Source organism: Zonotrichia leucophrys, chromosome 3 (assembly GCF_028769735.1).
Source record: "Zonotrichia leucophrys gambelii isolate GWCS_2022_RI chromosome 3, RI_Zleu_2.0, whole genome shotgun sequence".
NCBI classification, from domain to species: domain Eukaryota; kingdom Metazoa; phylum Chordata; class Aves; order Passeriformes; family Passerellidae; genus Zonotrichia; species Zonotrichia leucophrys.
The window spans coordinates 330,900-346,474 of record NC_088172.1 but is presented as its reverse complement, the minus strand read 5'-3'; positions in this window follow the sequence as shown (position 1 = coordinate 346,474).

Sequence of the window (15,575 nt, the reverse complement as noted above, 5' to 3'; positions counted from 1 at the left end):
AGTGAACCAAACAGCACCAGTGAATGTGTTCTTTCAAGTTAAAGAGCCTGAAGCAGTGACTGTAAGATTCATAGAACCCCATAGAACCACTGAGAGAAGGAACATTTGGGAAGTTATGTCCGTGGCTCAGTGGGGTAAGCCCCAAAAAAATCCTATTTAAAGCATGTAAGTATCAAGTTAAAGTGTAATGAAAAAAACTCACCGTAGTAAATGTATAGGATATATAGAATATAAAGTATTCAAAATTGAAAGGTAGGAAACAAATTGTTTAATTTCCATTCTGGAGGACACAGCATTGAAATCTATTTCCTCATCACATTTATAGGTGAACTGAAAAAGGAGTTGCATCAAAAGGCATTCCAAGAAATATGGACCCTAGCAATCAGGATTACTACATGTGAGGTTCAGAAAGTTCTACAAAAGAACTCTGGTACTGATTGGGTAATAAAGACATAAATGGAATACAGTAAAATTTTGGTATAGAATTATATGGGAAAACAAAGCTGTGATTTGACCTATATAGGGACAGACTTCTGAGCTGACTATTTGCTCTTATCAATGGGGAGAATATAATAATGATATTATACAGATAGACTTATAGAAATGTATAGTAGTCAGAAGTAGGTGGTAGTCAGAAAAACAAAAAGAAACTTAGGAATTATTAGAAATAAAAGAGAGGAAAAATACCTGCAAATTGAATTATATATCTACAGTTTTGAATACAAACTGAATACTAGTAACACTGAAAAATATTCAGAAAGGAGTAAAAAAGGGTCATCCATCAAATGACTAGAATAATTTCCATAAGGAGACTAAGACTCATCAGCTTGGCAAAAAAATACCAAAATGAAATATGACAAAAAACTACAAAACCATGAATGGCAGTGAGAATATGACTAATGATGAACAATGTTCACTGTGGTTTCCAGTGAAAGACCACAGGGACTTTAAGTGAAACTGTGGCAAATTCACATGAACAAAGCAAAATATCCTTTCTTTCAGTTTATAATTACTGTGTTTTACAGAAACTGTAATAATATCCATAGTAAATTAAGAAAACTAATGGAGGAGAAATCCTTTGCAACACCTAAAAATAGTTTCAGATTCCATGAAATAATTATTTGGAGACTAGGAGAATGTTTTGAGGAAATATCACAGCACAGCTATCAAGTTTTTTCATTTTTATATACATAGTCCAAAATAAGTCTGATTTGGCAGTCATAGCCTCATCAGCACAGGTTCAAAATCCCAAACAGCAATAGAATGTTCACATCAGTGAGGTCTAGAAATTTGCTTTCTCTGTGTTATGACATAATTTCTTTCCCTTGTAAAAGGGAGAGTCTAATTTTGAATCTTCATAGGCTGCCCTGAGAACTGAATCAAGTCCCTTGGTGCTGGTGAGTAATCCTCAAGGATTGCTGTTTTAAATGAAATTACTCTGCTTTTGCTTCAGCAGCCACTGTCAGTATGTGACCTTTGAGAGCACATGCAGAAAATGCAACAGTCGGGGGGACTTGCTTTGTTTGTTAAATTATTGCTTTGTTTGTTAAATGTTAACATTTCTACCAACCTACATATTAGCAAACAGCCAACTCTTATGAGACCAAGCACAAGCATCTGGATCCTCAGACTCTTGTTTTGCCAGTGCAAACCCTTTAAAGTAAAGTTTTCTGGATGAAAATCTGGGATTAGTGTCCCAAATACATGGGAGGAGTCCCTGTGTCAAACCTTCTCATTTCTGGATTCTGAAGAGCAACCACAAATTAACTGAGGTGCACAGAGTCTTTCAGATGTCCAGAAAAAATTAAATGGCCACTTAGTAAATATTCACTATTGTGACAATGTTATCCTTTTAGCTGAACTAGCACTCTTTCTCTCCTCTCTAGTCATCTGATGTGTGTGATCTGAACAATCTTAACAGGCTGTGCTTTGAATTTTAATTATATTCAACTGAATCCCAGCTTCTGAGTGCATATATCATTTGAAGCAATAAAGTTATCACAGGAATTCTGCAGACATGTGGATTGCAAATTTAGAAGTAATCATGTTTTTATTATTAGATTATGCTCTCAAAGCACAGTACTACATAAATAGCATTTCTGTAGAGATTTTAAAAGGGTGCACCTTTTTCTGTAGATTGACTTTCTGGGGACAGTCTCTAGATTGTCTGTACTTATTGCTACATTTGTGTCATTTTTATAAATTTAGTCCTTCTAAGTACCTAACACAATAAATGAAAGAAATCTTTGTGGTTACAGACAGTTCAAACCTTGTTCCTTGTCATGTCAAATGCTTGTTTTATTTCCCTAGGGTTATAGGGCTATGACTACTTACCAAAGAAACAGATAAACAGTGCAATGTTTGCAGTGTAGAAAGTTGATGATATCCCATTTACTAAGTGGATATGCCTATTTAAAAGATATTAATACATTGATGGAAGATTTTGCAGAGAATTGATCAAACAAAAGGCTCTTATCTCTGCCTAATACACGCTGAAATGAAGTAACTGTGTAATAGACTTTCTGTATTTCACTGGCATGCTACAGATTCAGAGATGTTTAAAGCATCCTTTCCCTGCGAGACTATCGTTCAGGAAAAACCACATGTGCTTGTTAAAAAATATACTAAAAGTTTATTGAGCATAATAATAATAAAATCAATACTATAAAAATGTTCTGAGATAGTAGAGAAACATTAGTCCTAATAGGCATAGAAAATGCTGCTATAGAATCAGCTAGAACAGTTAAAGGTTATGGACTATTGTTCTATTTCTCTGCTTAATAAGGCTTTACTTCAGTGGCACATGGGTTGATTTAATTTTCAGACACATCTTTTTATTGTGAGACAAAATTCACTGTACCACGGATCAATAAGCAAATACAAAATTCAAAAAACACCAGGGAACAGATTTAACAAGTCAAAATTAGAAGAATTAAGTAGCATGATTACTCACTTTTACATGAGTTTTATGGCAATGTCACCATTATGTGCACCAAAGTGACCTGGCTCTAATGCCTGTCCACTATGAAAAAAAAATAGAAAAGGCAATCACATGATAAAATTAAACATTGTTTCATGCACATTTCTTTTACATTAGAAATAAACCACTTTTTGTCAGTTATGAATTCTCCTGATTCTTATGTACCATTGGGCAGTCAATTTCTTACAAAGAGAGTGAACATATCTCACTAAACCATTAAATGGACACCCACCAGCAATCATTATATTTTAGTTAGTACTTTCTGGTGAAGCTTGCATTTTTTAGCATAAATATTCATTGGAGGAGAAAATGGTATCTCACTTCCTGTCTAGGAAAGACTCTGGTTTGTGACAGCTACATGCATCTTGTCAGCAAGACAAGCAGGTTCAACGTGTCAATATAGCGAATCAGGAACTGAACCCAACCTTTTTGCCTGTCACGTGACTATTTTTCATTTTGCATAGGGATAAAACCACTCCGACATCTTATATTTTTATAAAGTACATGTTTGTATCCCCATAGTGTTGGGAATCCACCTTTTTCATGATGTAAAACAGGTCAAAACCTCCTTTCTTGACAAAGCCTATGAGTATCAAAATCAAAAGTTTTATTATTGATTTATTAAAATCAATATTTTTTTTTTCAATATTATTTTAATAAATCAAATTTTTATTTTGATTTATTAAAATTCAAAAATTTTTATTATTTGGCAAGATAGCACCAAATTACCAACTTCTGCAACAAGGAAAGAGAGGGACACAGAAGCAACTGAACAGATTATATCAAAGGTGTAAGGGAAAGAAATGTCTGTACTTAAGGTACCCTCTTTGGAGTCTCTATGGATTCATTGAAAAAGCCAAGTTAATCTGATCTCCATCAGTCACTCACATTGAGGTAGCTCAGTTCAGAAGGGATAGTCCTCCAAGGACCAGGAAAGGAGCTTTGGGGCACCAGCTCAAACACAGATGTCTCCAAACAGTCAGGTGGATATCAGCATAATTGTGCTGTTCCTGTAGCTTTTCCAAACCCAGAACAAAAAGCTCATAGCACTTCTGAAATGCCATGGTGCTGCATGGGCAGTGGCCAGTGAAAAAATCTAAAACCAACAGCAACTACAGTTCAGATGAGTCCATTTCTCCAATGAGAACCACTATTTTTACTAATCATCACTCCTCTGATTTTTTTTTCAGGTCAATACAGCATCTCCTGATGTAGTTGATAATGCTTTTAAGAATCTGCCCCTAGAGTACCTTAGATTTTTATCAAAAGTCAGAATTTGACATTTTCTTTTTTTAAAATATATTTCAAAAAAAATAATCTTAAAGGAATAGGTTCTATCCTAAAGGGTACATAATGGTACTCTTAATTTCTAAATTTTGTTTTGCTATTAATTCTTTCTTTCCTTAGGAAAAAGAGTTGGTACAAAAATGCCAAGCTAACTGATCATTGTGATTATTTGACAGTGATGTTTCAAATTTTCTTCCATTTAATTTGCTAAGTGGGATTATAGTTGTTTGGGTTTTGTTTATTGTTTAATTTTAGTGTACCACTCTCCCTTACTTTTTCTGCACTGCCAGTTGTTCAGCTACATTTGGAAGGAAAAGACTTTGTTAAAATCCAGATAAATAAATAAGAACATTATGTGGGACATTTCCCTAAATTGCCCTTCTCTCACTGTGCAGGGCACCCCAGACTGTGGTGAACTTTACCATTATGTGTCTCTGTCTTTACAGGCTCATATGTAACCTGGAAATTAATCCAAGAGATTTGTGCATATTTCTTGCAGTGTATGTGCAAAATGGAATTTTGGTCCTGACCTTTACAGAACAAAGCCAATGCATGAAAGGGATTCTTCCAGGAAATAGAAACACCAATTTCCAAGAAAGTGTCCATATCCTTCAGACACGGTTTTGGCACAGCTTGAGTTCAGCAGCACAGTGGTTACTGTGTGGCACATGCCTGTGGGGAAGCATGTTTTTCACACTTTACATTCATCACTTCCACATATTCAATCTCGTGTTGCACATGATCACTCAAAACATTAGCCATTTTGAAATTCCCCTGCACCTTTTGGAATGAAATGTTCGTGTCATTGCTGTATTTGAGACAAAGATGTTGATTTCCTCCGTTCATTTAATTAGTTTTTTTTTTTCTTCTTTATTCTTAGCACAGTGACTTCTTCATCAAGGTTTACTACCTCCATGTTAATAAGCTCTCTAAAATAGCAGTTGTTTTTCATCATCACTGGACAGTTTTAAATGTAAGATATTATGAACTAATCTTTAATTTCTGAATCTCTTTATGTGTTTACTTTTTAATATCATTGCTCATGCTTATGATATTCTTAATAATGAAAATAACAAGTCACTTCAGGTCTGGAATTGAAGATGAAACGAATACTTTTGAAAATCTAAAGCAAAGTTTTCTCTTGGACTGAAGACTATATTAAGAAGAGATCAATCTTAATCCTCTGTAATTTTGGAGTAGATTTTTTTTTTAATAAACAGAAATAACTTTCTTAACAAACTAGAAATGTAAGGGAAATTTTATAGCCAGAGAACAGCCACCATATATCTTTGTATGAATACATTTTCATTTGTACAGGATCAGAGTCCAAATGCACCATAATTAAAAAGAAAACAACTCTTCATTACGTTGTAGACTGCAAGAGCAATCTCAAAATAGGCTGAAATATTTTAAAATATTTCTCTACAGTCCCTGACTTTAAGGGACTCAGTGCCTCACTATACTGTGAACATTTTTACAGCAATACATATTACTTCTACTGTTTCATTTTCTTCTTTCTAAGGGAACACAGTGATAAGCCAGTGACAAGAAATTTTATTGAGGCATTCTGATCTCTTTCATTTCAGCCTGAGATTTCTTAAGCAGTTCTTCGTGAGAAGAAAAGCTACTCAGTAATTGGTTTTTAACCTTAATTTAAGCTCCTTAATTTAATTTAGGTCTAGAAAAATTCATGTTGAAACAAAAACTGTCGTGTGAAGTTCTGCATTTAATATGTCAGGAGGATCTAGGGTACTGAGAATCAAACCACGACAGGTAAAGCTGCTGAAGCACATGGTCCCTCTTTACTCTGGAAATGGCATGAGCCAAACATGCTACAAACATACTTAAAAATAAGGAATTACCTTATTGTCCTTTTTGAAGAAATATTCCTGGGACTGTTTCCACCCGGGAGATTTATTTTGGTGTACAGATTGGATATTTTAAAGAATACCTGTGAGAAGAAAGGCAGATTATGTTATTTAGCAAAAGTTCCCTCTTTCCTAATAATCGCACTGTTCGAAGCAAAGGACAAGGACGCTGTGGCTGATATTCTGTGTTTGGGCAAATATTTTTAAGAGTAAATAAAGCCTCTGCTGATGACAGATAGCACTTTTTCTGACTATGACAGATAGCCATTCAGTGAGCTTTCTATGTATCCACTGCTAAAATTCTATTTCGTTAGCCTGATAAGGAAAAGCGATAGCAGATAGAAATCTGTGTCAACAGAAAGTAAATTAAAAACAGAGGTCTTCCATCTGATAGTATCTTTTTTATATAATGTAATTTCTTTAGCTAATGTTCTGTGTTTTATTTCAAAAGATAGAAAAAGTGTGGCTGATGGATTATAAAGGAAATAGGCAAACTGCACAAAAGGGCATAACATCAAGATGAGCAAAAAGTAGTTGCTATAGTATATATTATAAACCCCTGTTGTTGTCACTTTATAAAAGCCATACTTTCCTCTTGCTCTAGAAAAAAGACATTAAGGAAACAAAATTTATTCAGATTTATGAGGACTGACTTTGCCTATTTCCTGTTAAGTACTATGAGCAAATATTTGCATACTTCATGCTCTTCATACTTTCTTTCATACTTGTTGTTTGATTCACTCCATGCATTTTAGCATTCGAAGAACCTCGTGGAGCAAAATGGAAAGTTTTAAAATGGGAGTAGAACATTCCATGTAAAATCCCTCTTAACAGTGGTGGGAGGTCTTTATCTAATTTCCCATTGTTTGTATTGAAAACTCATTCAAAATTTCTAACAATGAAGCTTTAGTAGATTACTCATTCATTTCAAAAGGTTTTCAGAAACATCTGGTATTTCACACACACGCATAAAAAGTGAAAATTGGGCTATTGAATATGTCAAAGGAGACAGAAGCATCCTGATTTATCACAAAGAGTAGTCCCCATCTCTGTTTATCACCAATTGCTTTGGAAAGATATTTAAGGAGAGCAATACACATAACACACATTTGATTTGCAAAATCAAGCATTCTATGGTAATCAACATTGTCTTTAACCTTGAATCAACTGACAATATATGATTATAAATACATCTTCTTTCTGAGAGTAAAAGAAGCAACAAAAGCAAAGAGCACACAAGAGTACATTAAAATTACTTTTATAAATAGATTCCATTATAATAATTTGATGGTCAACATCTTGTTCAGCCATCATTGTATGCTACAATTTTTTACCAAATAAAACCATTCACTAATAGCCATACTGCACACTTGCAGAAATCAGAAACCTATAATTTACTCAAAAAGTATAATGAAAAGAGGGTAAGTCAGCAATGCAACCCACTGCATTCTGCTGTTAATTTTTTGCACTGCTGAAGGTAATACAGGCCATTAGCATGTCATGTTTTTATTACATTACTATATTTAGTGGAGTTTGAAATATGAGATTTATAATTCTGAAAAAGTCTTTCTTTTACCTGCAGCTAAGATTTATCCACAATATTTTGTTCATAGGATTTCCAGTTTTTCCATATAGGTCTAGCTGTGACATGATATTTCCATTGAACTCTTGACCCAAAAAATGAGCTTAAAACTTAAAAAATAAGAGTTTTAACTCATCAATGCAAGAGAGTGCTCAATCACATTTTTAGTTATAATTAAGTAATTGAGTCCTACTGAATTCACCACACTTAGATGAATTATAGTGGTTTCCTGCACTACTAATGAAATTTTGCAAGACAAGTTTCTGATCCACAATCTGAGGAATTCAGACAGAAGCTCTGTGCAATGAAGAGGTAAAATGGTTCACAGCCTTTATAGAAATGTGCAATTGAACAAAAGGGCACTGAAGGTATTCAATTAAATGAATGACTGACAAAAAAAATTTCTTGAATACAAAAGCAGACCAATGCCAGTAAAAATTCTACAGAAAAGTTATCATACAAGATTTTGATATTTGGTGAGGATTACAATGGTAGTTTCTTAGGAGAAAGCTAAGATCTAGTATTAAAAAAAATAAAAAATATAAACTACTAAGATATGAACAGCTATGCACTATTTGCAAAATTGCAAAAAGAATAAAATAAACAAGTGAAAAATAGAGCTCAAATTTTGATTATTTATGGAAATATGCAACAAAACATCCAGACTTGTTTGTTTGTTTGTTTTTGGTTTCTTAAATTTAGAACAAGACACAGAAACAAAGGAAAAAATCTAAATGTAAAATTACATGCAGGGGAATTTTGAGAGATAGAAGCATTCAGACCTAAATTTTCAACACCTTCAAATGCCTGACTTGTCTTAGAAATTCAAAATATTTAATATGTCTCATTATTATGATAAAATATTATTGATATAAAAATATTTTAGAATCATATAAAAATTGTAACCATTGTAAAAATTTTTTTTAATTTGAACTTGTTCAGATGAGCTCAGTATTGTGTACTGAATTTTGCATGCAATAACTCTCAGTAGAATACAATGAGATTATTATAGACACTTATATTAAGGATATTTTAAATTCATTTGCCTAGATTCTGAAAACTTCCTGATAGTGAAAGTGGTACAAATGTGGAAGATAATCTGCCTGCACAGAATTTTCCTGTACAGAAGGATTCAGCTTCAATAAATTATCCTGTATACACACAAATAGTTAGTTTGAATTGAATCACAGGATATGAAAAACATATCTATTTTGCTGACATAGTGACAATGCCATTCTTTCCTGTAGTCTAAAGTGGTCTCTCACTGATGCAATTTTAAAGCTTAAATTCCATTAAATTGTTCATGTACTCAAGAAAACAGATAAAGTGATTAAGTGTTTTATAAACCAAAATTTTCTTCTTTGTTTTCTTTGGAAATTGCTTTATATAAAAATCTCTATGGGCACTGTCCATTACTGGCATATAAAAGAGCACTACTATAATTTCCTTGTATGCTGCAAAATATTGCAGGCTGATGAAAATGGAGTTTCACAAAAGTGCTCTTTTCCCCTCCATGTTGACCTGATGTTCATCCCCTCCACAGTGTTAGCAATGGTGATGATGTCACCCTTATTTAAAAGCAAGAAATTTTAAAGAAATTTAACTAGCGATTTTTACATAGAATTTACCCCAAAGTCCTTTCTACATTTTTAAGCAGTATTTCAGAATTTAATAGAAATTTCAGACAGAGATTGAGTTGGTTTTTTTTTTTTTTTTTTGCATAGCTTATAGATTGTTTTGCAATTTCAATACACTAAACCATTTTATGGTTTCTGTTGCTAATTTATTCCCTCGAATCATGTTTCTCCCATTTGTGGTTTTCATTTTGTCTTAACATTCACAATATTAAAAGGACTATGAGTTATAAGACAGCAGAACGAAAATTTAGAACAGCATATATTAATAAAAAATCAGCTGAAAAACCTGTAAGAATTGAGAGAACTTGGTTGCAGCACTGTGTTATGTATCTGACTTTGCTCTGCAATCCAGCTCATTGTGCCACTGCTTTACAAAAGATATAGTGCAATACAAGTACTATAAATCTGCAGCTTGAATCTTTTCTTTAGAATATTTCTAATATTTCTTTAGAATCCATGTAAATGGAGCATATGGACTGCAACACTTGCAGTCACTTCAGCTAGTTGATAATTAGCAATCCTTGTATCATTTTAATACTTTTTACTTCTATAACATAAATATAGCAGGACTTGTAAAGCAGACATTTATGAAGTTGGAGTCTGGGGAGGTTTTTTCAAAATAAATCCACAGAATCCTTTTTGATGCTTTTGTTACTGGTCTGTTCCTACAAGTCCGTTCCCATGTGCAATCTCTAATACTCCCCATTTTAAAACTCAAGAATGTCAGTGGAGTTCCTTCTCAGCTGAGGCCTATAATTGGCAGGACAGGATTAAGAAAAGGGTTTTGATCTATTCGTATTTTATCTATTTCATTTAGCAATTCAATTGTTTTCCTTTTAGTTTTATGCTGCCTTGGGTTTTTGGTTTCTCTGTTGTTGTTGTTGGTTGGTTGGTAGGTTTTTTTTCCATAATCCAAAGCCTACTGAAATGTTTAACACTTCTTAAAAAGAAAAAGAAAAAGAGAAGGGAGCTTGCAACTTGATTGCTAAATAGTGTGGACCAGAAAAGGTCTAATCTTTTTCACTCTTCCCATTGCTCTTTCTGTAAAGCTTTTTTGCTCTGTTGCTCTTTCTGTTTGTGAATGTTTGGATGCATGTAGCAAGGTGTAGCAGGGATGAGAAAAGCACAAGAAAAATGGTAATTTGATACTTTGCAGCCAAAATTTGGGCCAAAGACCAAGTACCTACAACCAACACCTTAACTTTTACATTGTAGAAAATTTTCTACTTTTGGGGTTTTTGCCTTTCTATATTAATGATGATACTGATGCTACATAATACCAACAAAGAGGTATTGATCAGGACACTCTGGAGACAAAGATATAATTGCCTTGTGGTTATAATAACTCATATTCTTATCAGGAAAGAATAAACAAAATGTACACGATACAGCAAAAAGCATTTCCAATGTGATTTTGTCATGTTAATTGACATTCATTCCGTGGTTTGGAGGCACTGACAGTGCAGGCAGGGAGCAAATACAGTGTCCAAGGCAGTGTGGATCAGAAAGGCAAGAGAGCAAAAGAGACTGGATAAAGGGGGAGTAAATGAGATTAATATCTGTTACTGATTTTTTTTTGTCTCCTTGATGAAATTCTCAAATTCTCTCTCCTTTTGGTTAAAGCCCACCATAAGAGCACATGGAGGCTATATATATATATATGTGTATATATATATATATATAATATTTTTTTGTGCCTTACTACTGAAAGAATTTCCTAGCATGCACTAAAACTAGGATGCTTTTCCTCCCTTTCAATACATTTTCTTAGTCCAATATTTTACTTTGTTTTAAGGAGATAAGTACATTTTCTGAATAATGAGAGATCCCACACCTACTACATTCAGTCAAAGAGAGTAGGACCACAAACACACGGGATTATGAAGAATTAGGTGGCAATCACTTGTGCTGTAGGTGGAAAAACCTTTATTTTATCCATCCTGCTTTCCTTGATGCCTCACAATAATTCCTTCATGACTGCACAGAGACAGATTCCTCAGCACCGAAGGAGAGCTTTCCCCAACATTGGTGTTCAGAGCATTACATGGCTAGTTAGCTGAACAAGAAAAGATGGATGTCCCTGAAGGATGAAACAGAAAACAAATTCCAGCTCTAACAGACTGGAATTATAATAGCTCCCTAAAATGCTCCAAAATTTGTGTGTCAAAACTATTTTTTTTTTTTTTTTAATTCATCATCTAGTCTTCTTTTTAGAAAATGCTGGTATGCTGCTATGGTACCCTATTGGCCCCGGCAGTACACCTGGTAAATATAATGCCACTGAACACTTTTAAACATTTTTAAAACATTTGAAAATATTAAAAGATTAAAAAAAAAATTGGCCAACTGTGTATTTTTTGCAAATCTTTTCTGACTGCCATGGATATTGCAGTCATGGATTGAGGGGAGGAAGGGAGAATAAAAAGAATATGATGACAAAATTCCCAGAAAATTAAAGTTTATAGGGTAATTTCAATGCTCTTGGACACTCACTTAACATCTCTCTGACTTCCAGTCTCTGAAAAGGGTATGAAAGCACTAAGAATTAAAAAGGGTACTAAAGCAGTTAAAATTAATTTCATGCCACACTGAAAAAAAAATCAAGTACTTTTCTAATTCAAACTAAAAAGCCACTGCATGTTTTATATCCTTCTATAACAAACCAAATCACTGGGTTTTTTACCCAGAAAAGTTCTTTTAATTTGCTCACACAGAGGTCTTTTGAGTCTTGATATGAGAAGTATAGAAAAGAAAATGGCATAAAACTGAGTACACGGTTATATTTCTAAGGTGTCAGGAACACTATTTTATTACTTTCACATTTGTTGAAAATTATAACCAATTAAATTTCTCACTAAAATATAAAATTTATGCTTAAGAATTTAAATAATTTCACTCTTACACCTCATAGAAGCTACCACAAGGGTGACCTGATAAGCATACTGACAGAAAGGGATACACACACTGGCAAATGTTCAGAAGCATATATTTGCTTCCATAGTTGGAACTCAGTAATTGCTCTACTCTTGTTATATATATATATATATATATATATATATATACACACTCTGCTGTATTTGGTTATTTGGTTTTAATAACAACAGCTTTGTAGTAACTTTTGATAAAGACATTTTCAGAAACGCACACTTTTGTGACCTTATGCATTGTGGAACCTTGAGAATCCCGGTCTCCATTTCATACACCTGCCAGTCAGGGAACCCTCATAGGTCATGATAGTAACCACAACAGCACCATAGCAAAAAACAAATATTAAATGACTACAGCAATTAATGCAGAAGAGCCTCCCAGAATAATGGACAAATACTTAAGATGTTTGATAAGGTCAATTTCCACATATTTGATAAGGTCATTCACTGCTGTGCCCTTCCAGACAGGGATGTTTTGTTTTTGTGTACTGTTTCACATTTCATCAGACTAATGCCTATGAAGGGCCAAATAAACCAGATATTTCAGAGAACTACAGAAGACTATAGAATCATAGAATCATCAAGGTTGGAAAAAACCTCCAAGATCACTGAATCCAACCTTTGACCGAACACCAGCTTGGCAACAAAACTATACCACTAAGTGTCATGTCCAATCATTTCTTGAACAACTTCAGGGACAATGAATCCACCCCCTCCCTGAGCAGTCCATTCCAATGCCTAACTATCCTTTCAGTAAAGGAATTCTTCCTGATTTCCAGCCTGAATCTCCCCTGGCAGAGCATGAGGCCATTTCCTCTTGTCCTGTTGTAAGGGGACTGGGAGAAGAGACTGATCCCAACATTGGTCTTCAGACTCACATGGCTGCACCTTCCTTTGAGGGAGTTGTACAGAACAACAGGTCCTTCCCTTAGACTCCTTTTCTCCAGGCTAAAGCACCTTCATGCTTAATATTCTGGCACAATGTTTAATATAATTATCTCTAATAAAATGATAGGGAAGCAGTGCTTCCCAGGTTGTAAGATTCTGTCATGCAATGCTGAAGGAGAAGTTAAATCACTCATTAGAATGGAGGCAATGTTAGGATTTACCACAGAGGTAGGACCTGGGTCCCTAGAGGAGAAATGATTGAGATAATTATAAATAAATGCCCCAAAAATATCTCAGTGTGCATAGAACTATTTCAAAACACAGAACCTTCATTCTGATATGGACAGATTCTGACGTACATGAATTGGTATTTCTTCAGAATAAATTGCAAAACTGATAAAAGGAGGAATAGCTTTCATAGATCTCCATGAAGTACCAAATATATTGTGTTACCGTAAACATTCCAAACATATAAACACCAATAAATAAAGACAACAGTACAGATGAAGCCATTGATTTACTCATAAATCCTAATCTGTTTTCACTTTTTCTAGGATCCCTTTTAATCACAGCAGGTTTTTAAGGTTGTCATAACAGTCTCTAATATTTTTTTATTATTATTTGGTGTTTTATAGGACAGTTCCATAATCTTGTCAATAGACATTTCACCATATGTTTATATAAATGAGACTTATTAGTCTCAATTGTGACTACCCCCTCATAAGATAAATGTTCTAAAAGTTGAATAAACATAATAAATAAAAATCCTCTGTTAGAAATGTCCCTCCCTATTTCCAGTGATTAATGACCAGCTCTGCAATTCACATTGCATTCATAATGCAGGACATATTTGGCATTTCCTTGGCCCCAGCCCACTCTGTTTCTCCTACTTGACTCTTCCCTTCTTGTCCCTCTAAAGGCAAATAGTGAATGTGAAGGAAAAAAATGCCCTTATTCTCTCCAATCACTTTGCATTCTGCCACATTACCACACCATATTGTGCTGCATCCCTAAGGATAAAATGGCCAACCTAGACTCAAGACAATGACAGAAATTTAAATGAACTTGTGATTGAACTAGTTATTTAAATATGTTATCTTGCATTTAAAACAAGTCTCCAGAAATTCTTATGAATCAGCATGGACTGAAGGGTTATATAAAACTTAAGGGTTATATAAAACTATTATTTGTGGTGATAATATCTACTGTGCAATTACCATTTATTTTGATAGTATGAAAAATGAATAGCTTACATCAGACAGTATTTTTCTGTTGTTTTTTGTAAAATTTACTTTCTGAATTTACAAAATTTATTCTAAAATTTGTGCCATTTAGTTTAATCTGTGAACTGTTTGCTGTGCCACATGGTTTTTTTTCTTTTTCAGTGGCTGAACTAGCAGAAAGAAATGTCACAGAGCAATAGCCCAAGTCCAAAATTGTGGCATGAAGGAGGAAACTGAACAGCAGCAGCAATCCCACTGCTTTCATGCCTCAAAACTGCTGGTCTCCCCTCTCCAACCCCAGCTTTTCACAGACATAACTTTCTTGTGAGAAAGCTTGTGCAAGTGTTTGACCCCACATCACCCTGCCTTGTGCCAGCTGACTGCTGGGTGCCAAAGGGGAGCCCATGGTCCTGGAACAGGGGTACTCAGGGTCAATGTACCACTGCAGAGAAGGGCATATGTGGCCCGAAGTTTAGAGTCCGGCTCGCTGAGGGCGAAAGGCCGACGCCCCTCTGCAATTCCTGGCCAGCGCCCTTCGGCGTCTGAGGGCCTCGGGCTGTGCTGGCTGCGGACTGGCTCACACCGCTGGAATTGGGGAGGAACGGAGCTGACCATTTCCCGGGGGTTAAACATCGGTTTATTGAAGGTGTTGCGGGATCCAAACGCGGGGAAACCAACCGGGAAAAAGTTTTTTCATAGGGGGTGAAACAGGATTATAAAGGAGGGGGGTGGGTACAGGCGGAGCCAATCGGGAAAGGTGAGGGGATGAACTTCACAGAACTGACACTCCATGGAGACCAATAATCAAAAGGTAAAGGAGGTGTCCTGGGACCCCAGCCAGCCACCATCTCCAGAGAGGAGAAGGTTCTCGAAACCTGGGAGGAGAAAGGGGTGATTGACTGGCCCAGGGAGGAAACAACTTTCACTTATAAGGGAAACCAGGGGAGGAGCAATTACACATCGGCAACTATGAATAGCGGTTACTATGGCAACTTAGCTGACAGGCTAGCAGTGGCGGGAAAAACTGGGGGAACGAAACCATTTTACACATAATAGGGGAGAACAATACATAAATTGGGGGAATAACACAAGAAACTTAACAACACACTACAACATACCACATATGGAGAGACTTGATCACTTCAATGCTGGATTTGCAATAATGAGCTTGCTGAAAAAAAAA